Source organism: Kogia breviceps, chromosome 12 (assembly GCF_026419965.1).
Source record: "Kogia breviceps isolate mKogBre1 chromosome 12, mKogBre1 haplotype 1, whole genome shotgun sequence".
Taxonomy (NCBI): domain Eukaryota; kingdom Metazoa; phylum Chordata; class Mammalia; order Artiodactyla; family Physeteridae; genus Kogia; species Kogia breviceps.
This window is the reverse complement of record NC_081321.1, coordinates 64752257-64770209: the sequence shown is the minus strand read 5'-3', so window position 1 is coordinate 64770209 and position 17953 is coordinate 64752257. Positions and strand designations below refer to the sequence as shown.

General features: G+C 33.9%; 1 protein-coding gene across 4 annotated transcripts in view; it reads right to left on the bottom strand.

The window, feature by feature from the left end:
- SYT1 (synaptotagmin 1) overlaps positions 1-17953 on the bottom strand; it is a 542196-nt gene that overhangs the window by 520991 nt on the left and 3252 nt on the right. The gene's annotated exons all lie outside the window — the stretch shown is intronic.

Sequence of the window (17953 nt, the reverse complement as noted above, 5' to 3'; positions counted from 1 at the left end):
AAGCATGACTCAGAAGCTACCAAAGATATGAACCAATCACCAGGCAGAGGTATACTGAACAATGTAAAGTGAAGAAGAGTTCAGAAGGTAAATGTGCAAAAAGTGATCTCCAAAGCATTTCAAAAGTGAACAACTCCAGCAAGATTAGTAAGAATAATAATAGCAATTAGAGATATAATTATCATTTATTGAACATTTCTTTGTGTCAAAGAATCACTAATATGATTTTGCCATGCATTATTATTAAGTTGAATGTTTTATTATCTCAGCGGCTTGAATATGTTTATTAAACCAACTTACACCTACTTTACTTACACCTACTTTACAGTCAGATATGTAGTCTTCTACATACAAGGGCAATACGTAATCTTTGTAAATCATAAAAATTGAAACAAAAACCCTCTATTTAAAAAAATGATTTAAAAATACTTTTATATTAGAAATTGCACTAATTTATACTTTTTATTACTACTACTGATACTAATTAATATTTCATTTTTCATATGTAGTAAGTTTGATTACTAACTATAATCTCAACATAACTTAGTTTAAATACTCTACTAATAATAATTTGTGGGGGGGTAAAATTTAAGCATGCCTCTTTGGAAATAAAATTTAGTTAATTTTAAATATTCTATCCAAAAAGGAAAGCTTTTTCTCAATAAGCAAAGAATATCATATTTGGGAAACATAATCAGTGCTCTCAAGCAAGCAACAATCTATTTCTCCTAATGAAAGTTCTAGATATTGAAATTATGTTTTAGCATCTTAGGGGAAAGCACAAACTTCATTCAATTAGTAAACTTTTATTGAATATCAACTATGTGTGAGATATTGTTTGGGATATAAAGATAATTAAGATATCTTCTCAACTATCTAGGAGCTAATACTGTAATAGGGAAGGGAAATAATGTACACAAACAACTATATTATAAGGTATAAAGTACAAGTGTCATTGGAGATACCTCCTCAATTCCACCCCTTGGCATTCCCAGACCACATGACTAAATAGCATTTATAGATCATGAAGTCTTGTTGAATGACTTAACCTTAAATAGCTTATATCTGTTTATCCACCATGTCTTTTCTTTAAATATTCATTTTCTCCACTTCAGCAAAAAATAATATACTGTTTTATGTTTTTCCCTGAAAGTATTTTGTGGCTCTTTCTTAGCTTTTTAACTATATTATAGTCTCCTTTTTAAAAAGCCTTTAAAAACATCTAGAATATCTGGCTGAATGCTCATTGCATAGTAAGCAAGCAAAGGAAAAATACTTGCTGATGGTGTACTGAAACATCAGGAGTATGTACTGACTAAAACACAAATCATCTCAGCTATAAGAGTTATAAATATCTTTTAATTCTGAATTTGTTGCTACGAATTTGACTATGCTAAGCACTATTTGGATGATGGCTAATTTTAGAGAATTATATCAAATGTCTTCTAAGTCTCAAAATCGGCCTTCAGTAGGGTGGGTATCATTTGGAATGTTGATATTGATTTATTTTTGTTTAAAATGAAATTAAATGTAAAATATTGAAAAGCAAAAGCATGTTGTCAAGAAAAAATGTTCTTGAAAAGCAATGCCAGTCCAGGTATCTTATGGAAGATGGCTTCTAGAACTAATTGCACTCACTCTATATTCATAAACCCTTAATGCTTCTCTTCCTCTAATGTTTGAGAGTGCATTAGTAAGTCTTTCAAGCATAGAAAGAATAAAAAAAGATTTTCTCTGCCACTTTCCCAGATGGCTTGAAGTTAGACCAACTTTTATCTGCTTGCTTCAAGACAAAGATGACTGGGAAATGCATGTATAACATGTTAAAACAAACAAACAAACCCACAAACAAACAAAAATCAGTGTTATGATAACCGTCTATGATGGAAATTAAACCCATTTTTTTCATAAACATCCTGTGGTAACATATTCCTGAGCTTTCCACTGCTCTCTTAATGTACTTAAAGGCCACAAAATCTAGGAAACAGAGAGAGAAGGTGCAGGCAATTTCATTTCAAATGTAAACCTACAAAGAGAATATTTTCTTCTTGCTTCCACCCTTAACCCACTCAGTCTATTCTAGCAAAAACATTCTATACAAAATGATCATTAAAAATCTAAGTTGGAACATGTCACCCTTATACTCAAAACCCTCCAATGGTTTTTCCGTCTCATTCAGCATAAAAGCCAAAGTTGACCCAGCGCCCTACACCATCTGCCCTCATGTTACCTCTCTGAAATAATCTTTTGGTGCTTTCTCAGCCTGTTTCACCTGGGCCACAATTGTCTCCTTTGCTTTCCTTGAATCACCAGGCATGGTCCCAGCTCTTACCAAAGCTTAATTCCTCACCTCCTTCAGATCTGTGCTCAATTATGACCTTCACTGAGGACCCTATTTAAAAATGCATTCTGCCTTCATCTTCCCCCACCCACCACAACCTGGCACTCTGCTCTCTCTCCTTGTTTTTTTATCTTGACTATTTTGATAGTACTTACCAAGACAAAACATACTACCAACAAATCCCTCTCTTCCTTCCTCCCTCCCTCTCTCCTTTCTCCCTTCTTTCTTTTCTCCACTTAACTTCTTTTCTGCCCCCCATAAAATATAAGCTCTTGGAGGGCTGAAAGTTATTGATACTAAATAATTTTGAACTAATGCTCAGAGGTTTTTGAATTAATGAAAGAATAAATAATCTAGATTCTATTGGCTTTAAAGCCACCCTCCCCTCACCCTCACGGAACTGAGTCCCAGCTAGAACACCTAACAGCTATGTGACTGTAAGCAGATAGCATCATTTCTCTGACCCTTAGCTTTCTCATTTCCAAAATGGTCATAATAATGGTACACACCTCACAAAGAGTTTGAAGCAGTATTAAATGAGTAAATACTTAGAATAGCAACTGGCATATAATTAAAGCTCTCTACATGTAAGCTACTATTATTAAATCAACATATTCTGTAAAGACCCCTAAAAACTTCATATTCCTTCAAATATTTTCCATATTCTTTGTGTTGTAAAATACTTGTCATGCACCCAAAACAGGCAAGATCATTCTTAATGTTTTACGTTTTGAAATATTTTAAAATCCTTAAGATTAACATATTGCAGCCCCCAAAGACTTAATAAACGTGATTATAAACTGTTATTTATAATAGTGTCTGAACATTAAAAATACTACAGAAGATTATGCTCTCTAATGATAATTATTCATTTTAAACAAGATATTATAATATCTGTTGACAGATACTTTGCAATATGAGTAAAGTAAAACTTTATAAAAATCCTTAAATATGATCAACTCTATAATCATTTAATATATCTAATGTGAATCGACACAATCATCACAAATTATATCAGAAAATACTTAAAATTATAAAACTGATTTAGCTTAAAGTTAAACTGAATCACTTGCAATTAACATATTTTATATAATTAGTTCATGTTACATTAACCAAAAGTTAGCTATAACTCTTACTAACATGTAAAATATATTATGTACATTACAAAATAATTGTAGTTTGTATGAAATAAATTATCCAACATAAATAAAATTATATAATAACTTAAAATGTACAGAGCATTGTGTATATAATGGAACATTAATTTTAAATGTGATATATGTTTACATAGAGAGATATTATTTCTGCTAGGGGATATAAGAGGTTATTAACAATGGTTGCCTTTGGGAAGACAACAAGTGGTTTGAAAGAAGACTTTTCAATTCACATATTTTGGGATTATTTTAATACTATAAATAGTTTTAGGGAATACTTTTTCATTTAAAAATCAAGTTAATACTATATATAAAATAGATAAACAACAAGGTTCTACTGTATAGCACAGGGAACTATAGTCAACATCCTGTAATAAACCATAATGGAAAATATGAAAAAGAAATATGTATATATATGTATAACTAAATCACTTTGTTATTGTATACCAGAAACTAACACAACATTGTAAATCAACCATACTTCAATAAAAAAAAACCAAGTTAAAATATTTATTTAAGAACATTGCTCTTTACTAGCAATAAACAATAATTTTCTAAAAAATACCAGTTTCCAATGTAGAATATTAAACATATATTTAAAATCCATACAGAAAGAATATTTTTTTTGCTTAGTAATAGAATTCTTCTTTGCTTTGAATGCAATAGATATTTATGATAAAATTGAGGAAATGGTTAAAAACAGAGAAGGAAGAAAAGGTGGAGAAGAGATGAAAGGGAAAAAGTAAAGCAAAAGACTGATTATCTATTTCAAAGATAGTTAGCACTGACCCAAATAATCCAAAATAGTGGCCCCATTAAAGTGGAACTGGAATAAATTATTATATCTTTTTACTCTTAATTATCTACACATTTAAATTAGCACACATTCATTTGGAACTTAGTAGTGAGCTACTGGAGTGATTTATTCTAGAGAAGTAAAGGCTGATTAAAGAAAGTAAGTCATATTTCACCTTGGATGAAATAAGAGTCAACGATAACTAATTCCAGTTCATGAAGATTCATTACAAAGGCCAAACATTAAGTTTGAAGAAAAATAGAAATGCGTGAGAAACAAATGAAAAAAACATCAACAAGGATGATTCATCCAGCAATGTCCACCAAAGATTTTTAAGTTCCTACTTCGTAAAGTGCTAAGCACTGCTAGGTCAGTTGACATTGAAGATATAATTGGAAACAATATGATAAACATTAATCTTCATTGCTATAATTTTATAACAATGAATTACTGTTTGAACTAAAGCACAGAAATACACACATAAATATAAGAGATTTCTTAACACAGTCAATCTCAGAGATTTTTTCAGTCTCAGTAATCAGAGATTTTAAAGCATCACATCAGCCTGTATTTCTCCTATAGTCTCACTATTTTATCTTTAGCTAGATTTATTTTTCACTGCACTTTTTCAAGTATTTTCTGAAAATGTGTTTTCACACCCAGAGGATGTAAGATCAGAGTGTTCCCATTACAAAGAAAAGAAACAAACAAGAAAAAAACTCTATGATGGCATGATTTGGAAGAAACATGTTCTCAAAATAATTGGAAAAAATCCTAAGGTTAAAATTTTAGCAATATATATTTAAAGCACTGTTCTAGATCCCACTGAAGATTTCCTTCAATTAAAGTTCATTTCATCAGTATCCTCACCTGTAAGATTTGAATTTATAAATACATTTCTTCTTTAAAAGCAGCTAACTATTCAACATCTTCAAACTTATACTCAGGGTTTCCCAAACCATGAAATAGTTTCAATTACTGTTCAAATCCCTTTCTACCACACAGTGATTGCCAATTCTTCACAATTCTGCAGTAATTTTGAAAAGTGACATAGTCAGACTCATAATATGGAAAAACTGAACATTTACTCTTGTATATAAAGAATAAACATTTATTTTTAAAAAGCTGGCCATACTTTATTGCTGAGTTTACATCATTAGTGTCTGCCGATAGCAAATACAGTCCACAGTAACCCAAGCATAGGGAGCAGCATGTACTAGGGCCCTGAAGCCAGAAGGACTTTGGAATATTAAAACTTGCCAGAAGGCCAATGTGGCCTGAGCATGAGAATGAGAGAAACAATATGAGAAATTAGGCTGGTGAGTAGGAGAAGCCAGATAATGCATGCACTTGAAAGTCAAAGTAAGACTAGTAGAATTGAGAAGGCAAGGTTGGTTTGATTATGGTGTGGCAATGGAGATAAAAATAATGAGATTTAAAAGATATTTATAGACTAAAAATAATAAAGATATCATATACTTTAGACTTGGGGTTAAGAATGAGAGACATGAAAACAAAGATGACTCCCAGGTTTCTAGATAACACAACTAGATGGATGATGGAATCATTCATTAGGATCAAAGATACTGAAAGTTCAGTTTTTCCATGGTAAAATATGAGGTGTCTTTGAGAAATCCAAATAGATTTGTTAAATGGACAGTGGTATTATATGTCAGCACTCCTAGTAAGACAGAAATGATTTAGTTCACCCACCAAATTTACCAGGAGTGCTGGCATTCTTCATAAAATACATATCCCGTGTTTGAGATTCAGGTTAAAAAAAGAGAGAGAGAGAGAGAGAGAGAGAGAGAGAGATAAGATTTCATTAAAGAATGAACTAAGCATCTTTCATGATAATAGAAAGGTCCCTCAGAGTGCAGCCCGTGCAGCCCCTCCTCTGTGAAGCCGTAGCTATCTTGACTAACTTATCATTCACTCTCCTGTGCTTTCAAAAAGCTTTCACTTTTCCGTTGCAGCTAATAAAAGGGGCTCCAATAACTTGGCAATATCCTCTCCTTTCAAAGCCCAAGTTGGGGTGGAGGGTGTTATACTTCCTATGCCCTTGTAGTTACAGGGCACGCTGACTGGATCTGGCAAAGGGTCTCTGACCAGAAATTGTATATGCCTCTTACAGGGTCAAAGTAGTTCATTTTCTCACTGGATGATGAGAAACTGTCCAGAACCTTCCCCCCAACTGCAATGAATCCTTAATGTCATTGTATCATTAATGTCATTATGTTGAGATGACAGTGTTATAAGTCATCGAAGCTCTCAACATTCTGGGTCCCTGAGTGACTTCAAATCAGAGGGTCTTCTGCTACCCTTTCCCCCAAATACACACATACTTCTCCACAATGGTTACATAGTATAAGGAAGAAATAAGGCTTAGATGCTTAAGCCACTGAGGTTTTCCTATTGTTTGTTACCATAGCATTTCCTACCATATCCTGATTATTTCACAGCTCTCATCTGAATATATTATCACTACTTGCTTATGATGTCTCTCTTAACTGAACTACACTCTTCTATAAGTGGTTGACAGTTGTCTGAGAGTTTGTACTCTTAAATATTTTTGAGCAGCTTGATGAATGACTGAAAGATTGAGGACATAATCTCCACCTTATCCACTATCATGAGAAAACTCACATGGATAGTAGGAAAGCCAAAGAAGCATTAGTGTGCTGAGCCACTTGAATGTCTATTACCTTGCAGAGAAATATGATCAATTACAGATCCTCTCTTGTTAGCACAGAAGGGTATCAGAGAGATCATATTGTAAAATCACCATATCATAAACTTAGTGACAGATTGAGGGTTTTTATATTATTTGCTTATTTTTATATTTCAACACAAAACTCTAAATATTTATGCTCAGTCTTCATCGTCTGTTGGTTCCATAGACTAGCTCTGTATTCATTACTCTAAAGAAACAGAGGGCTTCCCTGGTGGCGCAGTGGTTGAGAGTCCGCCTGCCGATGCAGGGAATACGGGTTCACGCCCTGGTCCGGGAAGATCCCACATGCCACGGAGCGGCTGGGGCCGTGAGCCATGGCCGCTGAGCCTGCGCGTCCGGAGCCTGTGCTCCGCAAAGGGAGAGGTCACAACAGTGAGAGGCCCGCGTACCGCAAAAAAAAGAAAAAAAAAAAAAAAAAGAAAGAAAAAAAAAAGGATAGCTAATAAGAACCTGCTGTATAAAAAAATAAATTAAATTAAAATTTAAAAAAAGAAACAGAAATAATCTCCTATCACATCTCTGTACTTTGCTCGTCTATAAAAAAATTTATTTTAACTAATGGCTATTAACTGAACTCCCCAGAAGGTAGCAGATCAACATAAATCTGCTTGGTTGAGAATGACCAGTAACAGCATTGGTGCCAGATTCACTGTGGGTTTAAAAAAATACAGTGTAAGTTCATACAAAATCACCTGTATGTGAATACAGCAAGAGCATCACCTATATGTGAATACAGCAAGAGCATTTTGGTCTGGGAATTCTATTAACTTTCATTCATTTACAGTATGATACTTTATGTTCCAAATAAACCACTGCAAGTTCCTGTATATCCATTATATTATACTTATGCATGCTTAATGGGATCTTAAATATACTGTACTTTTTTGAAATTGATAATACATTTTTAGGAAACTGTTTTTAAAACTACAGATTGTTATCCACTGGTATGCTGTTACATTAACTTTGCTGGTCATGACCAGTATTTTTTTAATGAATTAGGTAAAAAAGAGAATTGAAAAGGAGGTATCAGAATACAACACCAGTAAGAAATACTTCATAGAACTTTTGTTCATATAGTGTGTATGTGTGTTTAAAAGCATACTGTGTTTGGATGTCATTCAAAAACATTAGAAAATATAGATATAGTGGATTCATTCATTCAATAAACATTCTATGGAATGCTCTCTTCCTACTGTTTGTCAGGCACTGCAGTCAAAAGATGATAAAAAAATATACATACATCATTGCAAAATCCTGAAAAACTTGCACTTAGTGGAGTGATCACATACATTAAAAAAATCCAAATATACTATATATGCAAGTATATATATATATATATATATATATACACAGATGTAGAAAAACATAAGATATTTAGGATACAAAAAAGACTGATTTCCACAGATAAGGAAAACAGAGTTTATCACTTACTGACAAGAATGGTCCATTATAACACTCTTGCTATATTCACATATAGGTGATTTTGTGTGAATTCAGCAAAGAATACTCCCTTTACAAAATATGTTATTATCAGCATATAATGTCTATAGGAGTCTTAGGGGAAAAAAGAGGGCCATTTAAGACTGACACTGTAATTATTACTTCATTACTGCTGCAGCATAGGGAGTGGTACTGCAGTACCACTCGCAATGTTAATATGCCTCTGTAAGCACCTAGTTTACTATCACAGAGTGACCTAGGTAGACTTGGGTTACTGAGTTCTTGAAACCAGGATATGAAACCAGATAGAGGAAAAATAATTTCCGGTTAATGCTCTGAGACCCGTGTTGTCTAAATGATAATCGACACAAAATGATTTGTTTCATTATGCTTTCAGTGTTTATCTACTTTTGTTTCAAAATTTAAATTTGAATTTTGTTGGATATAATCAAACATATACTCAAAAGGAAATTAAATTGAGGAAGAAAACATTATTGTGATAATGTACCAAGGTGTTCACTTAAATTTAGAGAAACAATAAAATTGAGGGTAGGCTGTGTGTTCAATTCCCTTAGGAATGGGGGCAAAAGGAGAAAGGTTATTAAGATTTAACAAAAGATATACGGAAAATGTCTAAGGAATCTATGTCATAAAAGAAGAGAAGTTACCTTTCTAGAAAAAATGGAAGATAAAAATATATGCCTGTAAGTCCCCTGAGAGTGCATTTTGAAAGTCAGGGTGGAAATAGTATGTATTCCATGACTGTAATCATAAAATGTGTAAGCATGATTACATAGACTGGTAATGTATTACACAGAAATAAGACACTACATTTAAACAATGTTGAGGTGACGTGATCATCTTGTTTGGAAAATTTCCTTAATAATGTTTGTAGTTTGCCTTTAGTTAAAATATTAAAGCAGGGTTACACTCATGAAGCCAGCATCTTTACAACTTCAGCTACATTCACTGTTTTCTCTTCTGTAAGTAGAACAAACTCACCCCCACTGCCAAGCTTCTGCACTTAGGATTTCTGCTGTCTACTGTGCTCTTCTCCTGATGTTTACATAGCCGGATCCTCCTCCTTTCATGCCTCAACTTACATAGTTTTGGTTGACCAGAGTCCTTGATTTTACTGTTTTATTAGGTTGTTTTATTATGTACTAGCATTTCTCACTATTTGAAAACTACCTTAGTTATCTTTTGTTGTTTTTAACTATTTTGTCTTCTTCCCTAGAATGCCAGCTCCCTAAAAGCAAGGAACTTATCCAGTACATTTGCTTCTATATTCTCAGCACTAAAATAGCACCTGGCATATAACAGGCATGCCCTGGTGCTTACGGAGGAAGTGCATTATTCCTAAATAATTCCTTTTCAGTTCAGGGTAGAGCGAGGAAAAATGTATAGTGTTTTTGTGCAAATTTATTTTATTGTATCTGTAGCAATACATAGTTAGGGTAATCATAAAATAACACTCTATAAACTCCTGAAAATAACCAGCCTTACTCAAAATCAACAAAAATTTGAGGTATTGACACATACACAGGTGGCCTTGTACTTATCTTTAGTTGGCAGTTCTCAGACCTACTGAGCTCTGAATCTAAGAATCCTCAAATCCTGTAAGTATTTTCCCACTGCATTAAAAAAGAGGAGGCCAAAGCAATAAGGCAAGGACCCAACTAGAGTTAAATGACACTCAACTCAGCCCTCAGCCCCTGATAGGCAGCCTTTTCACACTGCTATAGTCAAAACAGTTGTTTAATTATTGACTACATCTACACGTGTTTGTAAATGGCATTGCTTCAAGCCTTCTCAGGGCTAATCCTTTCTACATCCTCAACTACTATGGACCTTTCCCTAGAATTCCCTGGATCTTACCCCATCAACTAAGGGGTTAGTGCCAGGAAAAATAAGGGCCCTCCAGGAGCCTGCTCCTGCATTAATGCCAGCAGGCATCCTCTGGACTGGTCAGTTCCCATACCTTATGAGCTAGGCATTTGTTGTTTTGCCTGCTCTAAATCTAATCATTTCCTTTCTTTTAACAGCACAACTCTTTCTATGTAGTTGAGTGATGCTTTGTACAACTCTCAAATCCAGGGATGACACAAGGCTCAGCTTAGAAAAATATGATTTTTCACAGCCTTCACCATAGTGATGAGTTTGGGGCAAGTGACTCAAGTTGTTCCAGTCAAGATTATCCTAGAAATTTTTGGAAAAAGCGATGCTCTTTTTACATGGAGATTTCTTATGTAAGCCTGTTCCCTGGGAACATTCTTACCACTGTAAAGAAAGAGCCTGATTCTAAATAAAGCAATGGCAGGGAAAAGTAGAATTAAGGAGGTAGGGATGGGTAGGAGGGTAGGGGGCAATAGGCCTGGTCTTGATCATATAGCTTGATTTCCTATTTCCAGCTATATGAAATCCAGAATAGTCCTGGATTTTATGGTAACATGAGATCTAAAATCCCTTTTCTCTCTAAACCATTTTGAGTTAGGTGGCATTTTTGAAAATGAAAGAGTTCCTGACTAATAAAAAAAAGGGGGCAAGAGTGGTCAGATCTGCCATTTATTAACAGAGTACCAGACAATCTGCAAACATTATTACATTTCCATTCCTGGTGAAATGAAGCTTTTAGTAGTGAAATATATTACTGAAGCTCACCATGCCAGAGTAGGTCTTTACACCCAGAGCTATGAGACTCAAGTTTCAATCTTTTAGCACATTGCCATGATGGTCATTTTGACTCAAACTATGAAGTACAGTTTGCTTATGACTCTTCAATTTCTTTTGATCACTTCTGTCTGTTTGCTTCCAAATGTTCTGCATCTTCTACCACTGAGGAGCTTAATGATTATGATTTCTTATGGTTGAGTGTTGGCTCTAGAAATAGACTGCTTGGGTTTGAATCCAATTCCCTCTACATAACAGTTGTATGACCTTGGCAAGTTACTTTCCCACATTTTTCTCATCTAAAAATTATAGATAAATTAGTACCCGTCTCATAAAATTCTTGGGAATATTAAATAGAATCGTAGTAAGAACACAAGAATATGATTAACTTGTGTTTGTCCAAATATCCCCATAAATACCTGTCTTCTGTTCCAATTAATCTTGCATTCTTTCTATAAGGCTTTCCCAATTAAAACTTCTGTTTCCTTCTATCAGATCAGCTAGAAAGTCAATTATGATAATCCACATTGCAATGTGTATACCTATTGGCAATCATTTCATTTCCAAATGTGTTTGATTCTTAACATAAAGAATTGCCAATTGATGGATTTCACGTTAGGGCTGGATAATAATTCGGGCTTGAGTATGTTCCCTGCTTAGCCCTTTCTATCTTTAAATAGGAGAGAAAAAGCACCAGTACATTCAACAACTTCCATTAATGTCAGGTTCTGGAAACAGTGAGAAGTTGTATGTGTAAGTACCAATGAGAAAAATAATGAGAGATGAGGTTGAGAGATGAGAAATGGAAATGGTTGAGAGATGGAAAGCTTCTAGTAAAGCTACAACATTCATTTTGTCATCACATCTCTGTGTACTCTAGGAGGTGGCTTATGACTCCGTAGTTTACAAATAAGGAAACAAATGAGGTAACATCTAATACCACAGTGACACAGCAATGACTAAAGGACAACTGAGCCTAGTTACTCAAGATTGGTGAATTGTCTTATGGATTAGAGAACTGTTCCTTGAATAATTTTAAAATACAATTTATTCCAAAGTTAGAGTCACAGAAGTAATGACAGTATATTAAATTGTCCTTCTCTTTTCAAAGGGAAGAATAACAACTGTATGTCCAATATTCAGTGAAGATGTTAGATTTTTGTTTTTATTTTTGATAAGAAATAGCAAACCAGTTCTTATATAGTGAGGAAGTTTAAAAATATACTTGATTTTTTTCTTGATTAACTGCTGAGGCAGTGTGATTCAGCAGGTGAAAATTATAAAAGGCTTCCTAAGTGTGTAATTACAGGCAGGTGACTTAACTTCTGAGTCTCCTTTATTGCATCTGTAAAATGGAGAATCTCTCCATTATCAAAATCAAATAAGGCAACATAATATTTTTTAAATACAGTGAGATACAACTGTTGTGAAAACAATGATGTAAAAGTTATCACTGGAAGAACAAAACAGAGAAAAAAAGGTGCCTAAAAGTACATGCCATTTGGAATTTTAAACAATATTGTTTTATCTCTCTTCAATCAATTTTGTTCTAAAAATTACCAGTGGGCTAGTCTTTACATGTAAGGCCTTAAAAACATTCAAATCATGGCACATTCCATTTAAGTGTGCCAACTACTTAAACAAATTAAGAGGATGCTCCCTTATTGATCTATACAAACCTTTTGTGAAACTAACCTGAAATGTATACAAACTAAGAGTGAAATTTCTTGGTTATTGACAAAAAATAAATTCAGCAGGTGGAGATTAGTATGGGGCCTAGAGTACCAAGCTCCCAGTGATTCTAGGGGAAGATGATTCATTAGGAGATGAATAAGAAAGAAAAAAAGGAAGGAAGGAAGAAGAGGGCAGGAAAAAAGGAGATGAGAAAGGAACAAAATGGTGGGGAAGGAAGAGAAAGCAAGAGAATTGCTACATCACGCTCTTAGCTGGAGAGCTGAACAAATCTGTTCTACTCTGGCAGTAAGTAGTAACACGCTCCAACACATATGGGTCTAAAAGTCCAGAAGTCAGAGAAATCAGACTTGCTATGTGATCAATATCTAAATGATGAAACAGATTCTCAAAGGCTAACAACTTGTCTACTTCACTCTGTCCTGAAGGAGTCAGCTCTGTCCTATCATTAATATTCATTTTGTGGTATCTAGGAATGGTTCCGAAAGTATCTATGATTCCACAGGAAAAAAACAAAACTGGAAACTTGCATATGAAGTACTTTTTTCCTCCCACAATTTAAAAGCAGAGTGGTGTTGGAGAATTTAGGAATATGTTGGCTTTTTGTTGAAATGTCACTTTCTTCAATTATTAAACTCCACTATATCTCAAGGTGATTGTTTGGCATTTTTAATTTAACATAATTTAATAAAAACACGAAAAATATGTAAATTACTTGTACTGTCATGTTGTTAACTAAGCTTTCAACATAAGAATTTCCCGTACACAGACCGATAAAACTCAAGCATTTTTAGGCATATAATGGTCTGGCTTATAGATATTTAAATATAAAACTTTTAGTGGCCTTGGATTCTGGACATTGGCTAAAATAGGATAGTGATGTTATTCTATTTATAAAAAGATGCTAGTGCTCTAGAAACATGCTCTAAGGTCCAATGGTTCACTTTATTCATTCCTCAAATCTGATAAAAATGCTAGAGATTAGGCAGAAAGCCAGCCTTGTAAACAAGGATCTGGCAGACACTCCAAGTCAGACAGAGATTCAGACCTTTGCTACCTTGCCTTTCTCCTGAGAAACTGTGTCAACTTTTCTTAATAATCTTGCTAACTCAGAGCCTGCTTGCTAGAGGAGCTTAGCTAGGCCTTAGTAACCTGTGTTATATCATTTGTCCTTGTTTCAAAAGCCATTAAGTCATTTGTCTAAAAAAAATTTGTTAATGACTTTCCCCACAAAAATAAGCAGCTTCCATATTTCATAGGTGGAGAACAAGGACCTATTCTCTGTTTATAATACATAGAATGCTGGGAGGCAGAACATCATCAGGAAAAAATATACTTAATCGACTTTCTCCTTCTCAAGGAAAGAGCAAACAATTCCAAATTGACATTTTAGTGAGTGTAGTCTGCTACTGTGATGCTATATTGTTGTTTACACTTAGCTACATTCACATAAAATTATTCCTGAAAAAAAATTAGTAATAATCCATCCTAAAAGCAACCCTATGTGACATTTCACAATAATATCCAGAGATTCTATAGATGGAATTCTATAGATTCTATAGATTGTATTTGATTCTATACAAATCAGTTCTCAATTATCTGCGATGAGCAGGGTGAGGTATGTAATTGTTTAAGGGTCTCCATAACAAGACACACATGGATTTTGGAAGTATTAAAGCCAATCGAAGGATTTGAAATTATTTTAAATAATTATCTCAGCTTTGTCCACTGGTGCTAATAAGTAAAGTTATACGGATTCACAGTTTAACAATCTCACCTTTTGCTTGGATCACCTGTGAGTAATCAAAAGAAATTCTATGAAACAAAAACTATTTTATCAATTATCTAAATCTTATATAAGATTCAACATCACATTTGAAAAGTGTTAACACAAAGTTTGGTACAGCTGAGTATGTTCTGTCTGAGTATTTCCATGTGCTTTTGCCTTCCCGTTAATGAAAATATGCCAAGAAATCTCAAAGTAGCAATTCCTAAATTCAATTATCTGCTTTCAGCTAGAGTAGGGCCTGCGCTGACATGCAAGACTGGCCCAGAAGGGAGATGGGCCTCAGGTAAAAACAGGAGGCTGTCCCCTGGAGGCCACACCCAAGGAACTGTGCCCAGAGGTGTGAGGTGTGTTTGCCTGCTCTCCCCTTTATTTCCTTGAGACAGAAAAGTTGGCTGTAGTCTGGGAGGGTGTAGGAGGAGGACAAGAGATAGTATGTCTCATTTAAGCAACTGCAGTATCAGAAGTTTTCATATTTAAGTAACTCTCCAATTCTATTTGTGTTTAGGTGCCTATGTGCATTTTATCCTTGAGTAGCTAGGTGAATGATTTAGAAAGAAAAAGAAAACATTCATCTATTGCAGGAAACAACACTTAACTCTTTTTTAATTATAAACAAAATTACATTGAGCAAATAGAGAAACAACAGGTTTAATGGAACGAGGCAAGACCAAGTTTCAGTACCATCCATAGCTGGATTTGATTAAATTTCAGTACCATCCATAGCTGGATTTGATTAAATGGCTACTTCGACCAAAATTCCTTCTTGACTGCTAACTGTCTCAGGCGCAGTTTTGGGGGCTGCTGTAGGGGGGGTTGTAAGCCAGTATATTTCCAATGAAATGTTGTCTGACAGGGTTGCTAGGAAATGGTATTTTAACCAAATTATTTCACCAGGTTCTCATACTAGCTGAGAAAGGCCATTCTCCATCTACATGGAAGATTTCCAGCTCCCATTTCGTACAGGCAGCTAAAATATAGAAGGTGTTTATTATCTTTATAAGCTTTCCAATTTTCCAGAGCTCCTCTTCAAGAAAATGACTCCCTATGTGTGTAACTAATATGTTCAACATACTACATGTGAGACCAGTATAGGAACCATCAGTATCTTTTCTTTTCATCTCCACAATAGCAGTAACCGAAAACGATGAACTCTGACCTCCTCTCATTTACATTATTGGTAAATTATGGAAACCAATGTGCCACATCCCTTCCAAGCACTGAGTGTATTTGTAGAGACAAAACAAACCCAAAGAGAATCAGAATTAGATCTAAACAACCAGAAGTTGTGGTTTAACTAAATACAACAATTATACAAATTACAGAAACATTTTTTAATCTGCTTTGCATTTTTCAAAGACAGCAGAATACTTCTTTCTAACACAGTCATAAGTGTGCTATTCTTATGCTAACCTAGGTTTCAGTTTGTTTTAGAACTCTTTTAAATATTGCTTTTAGATATAGAAAGTGGATATTTTAAAAGGAGGCTTCTTTGCAATAGGACCTCTATAATTATCTTTAAAACTGTGGAAATAACATCCCCGGTGCTTACTCCTTCTCTAGCATAGCAAAAATTTTGCGTTGTACACTTTAAAATAAGAGCTTTTCTTTTTTAAACAATATAGCAAAGGTTGAAGTTTTATTCATTTATAGCAAGAAAGGAACGGGTGCTCTCTTATTTCCAATAGATAGCATGACTATACTTGCAATATTATTTAAAATACATTTCTTTTATACTAACACATATGAGTAGAACGATGTTCATATGTCCTGCTATCACAGTTCATCTTATAGTTAATATAAAAGTGGCTCTTCAAGAACTCTCCTAAAATGACAGAGAAGCTAAAGGAAAAACACTGTTTTCTTCAGATTGGAAAGATTAAATTCCTGCTTTAAAAAAATGGCCACACTGAATGGAGAGATTTGAATCAAATTTATAAAACTATTAGGAAAAATGTTGATCACTCCTAAAGGAATTATTTAAGATACCTATCTAAACCCCCTTACCTGAAAAAGCAATGATAATCATGTCGATTATGTAAAAGATTAAGAACAAGTTTACCTTTATGCAAATGTTGAAAGAAACACTGAAGAAATCTAAGATAGAAACTTTAATGCCCTGTTATGTCCAAATCATGTGAAAATGTGATTTCAGTTTGTTACCTGTATATAAAAGTGCATCTTGCACTGAGAGGTGTTTGTTTTTTTTTTTTAATACATGATTCATATAAAAATCACTTCTTCCCTAAGCCACAGAAGGACTGTATAAAGGAAAAGATCTAGAACCCCATTAATTTTGCCTCTGAGTACTCCTGGTCTTTTCAACCAAAGAAATATTAAAAGCATCCCCAAGACATTGTCATCTTTCTTTAAATGGTACTTTTTACAGGAGTACTCCCTAGTTTCAGCAGATTATATGCTACTGTCCATTAGTCTCAAATCCTTTTAGAAAATGTTATATAATTAAAGATGTATATATATGTACACACGTACACATATATATACATGCACATATATATATATCCTTAAATGCTAGTTGAAATTATTTTTTAGACTGCCATATACTTTATCCCTATTTAAATAGCTTTGATCAATTTCGATGGCAAACAAATTCAGTTAGAAAGCATATCATATATTAAACTTTTGATACGGATGTATTTATGATAAAAAATCATTAAAAATTATTTTAAATCACAAGTGTTTCAGGTATTTCATTTTAGAAAGCATTACTTTTTAGCAAAACACTTGTAAAATCTACACCTACGTTATTCTAATGCCAGAGAGTCTAAATTTGGTCTTGGTTTTCTGTAATAGTAGACCAAATTTGCTCCATTATGTAATCAAACTGTTTACTTTTACTTTCCCTTCCCCAAATCATTTAATCACTACCATTAGGAAAATAATTATTATGTTCCAATTTGGAGTTAATGGTATCTCTTTCCTCGCTCTTACACAAACTGGAAATCCTAAGAGGTATAAGTATTTCAGGCTCACATAATTGTCTGTGTTAAGTGTGAGTTTTTTAAGATTAGATGACTGTAAAAATCTGTTTGGGGAATTCACTATAAATTGATTTAGTATACTGAACTCAAAAGAATGAATTGATATTATGTCCATGGTGTCATTAGGCAAACAGGAAGTTCGAATTAGCTTTTAGATCTAACACATTCTGTATTTTATTTATTAATCATCCAGTTCATTTTGCAAGTACAATTAAGAGAAGCTACTATATTCTAGTTTTATTTTCAGTTAGCACCACGTCTAATGTGCAAATCTGGTACATACCATGCTAACCATTTTCATATTTCTGAATTAGAACTCTGACAATTTGACCAGACAG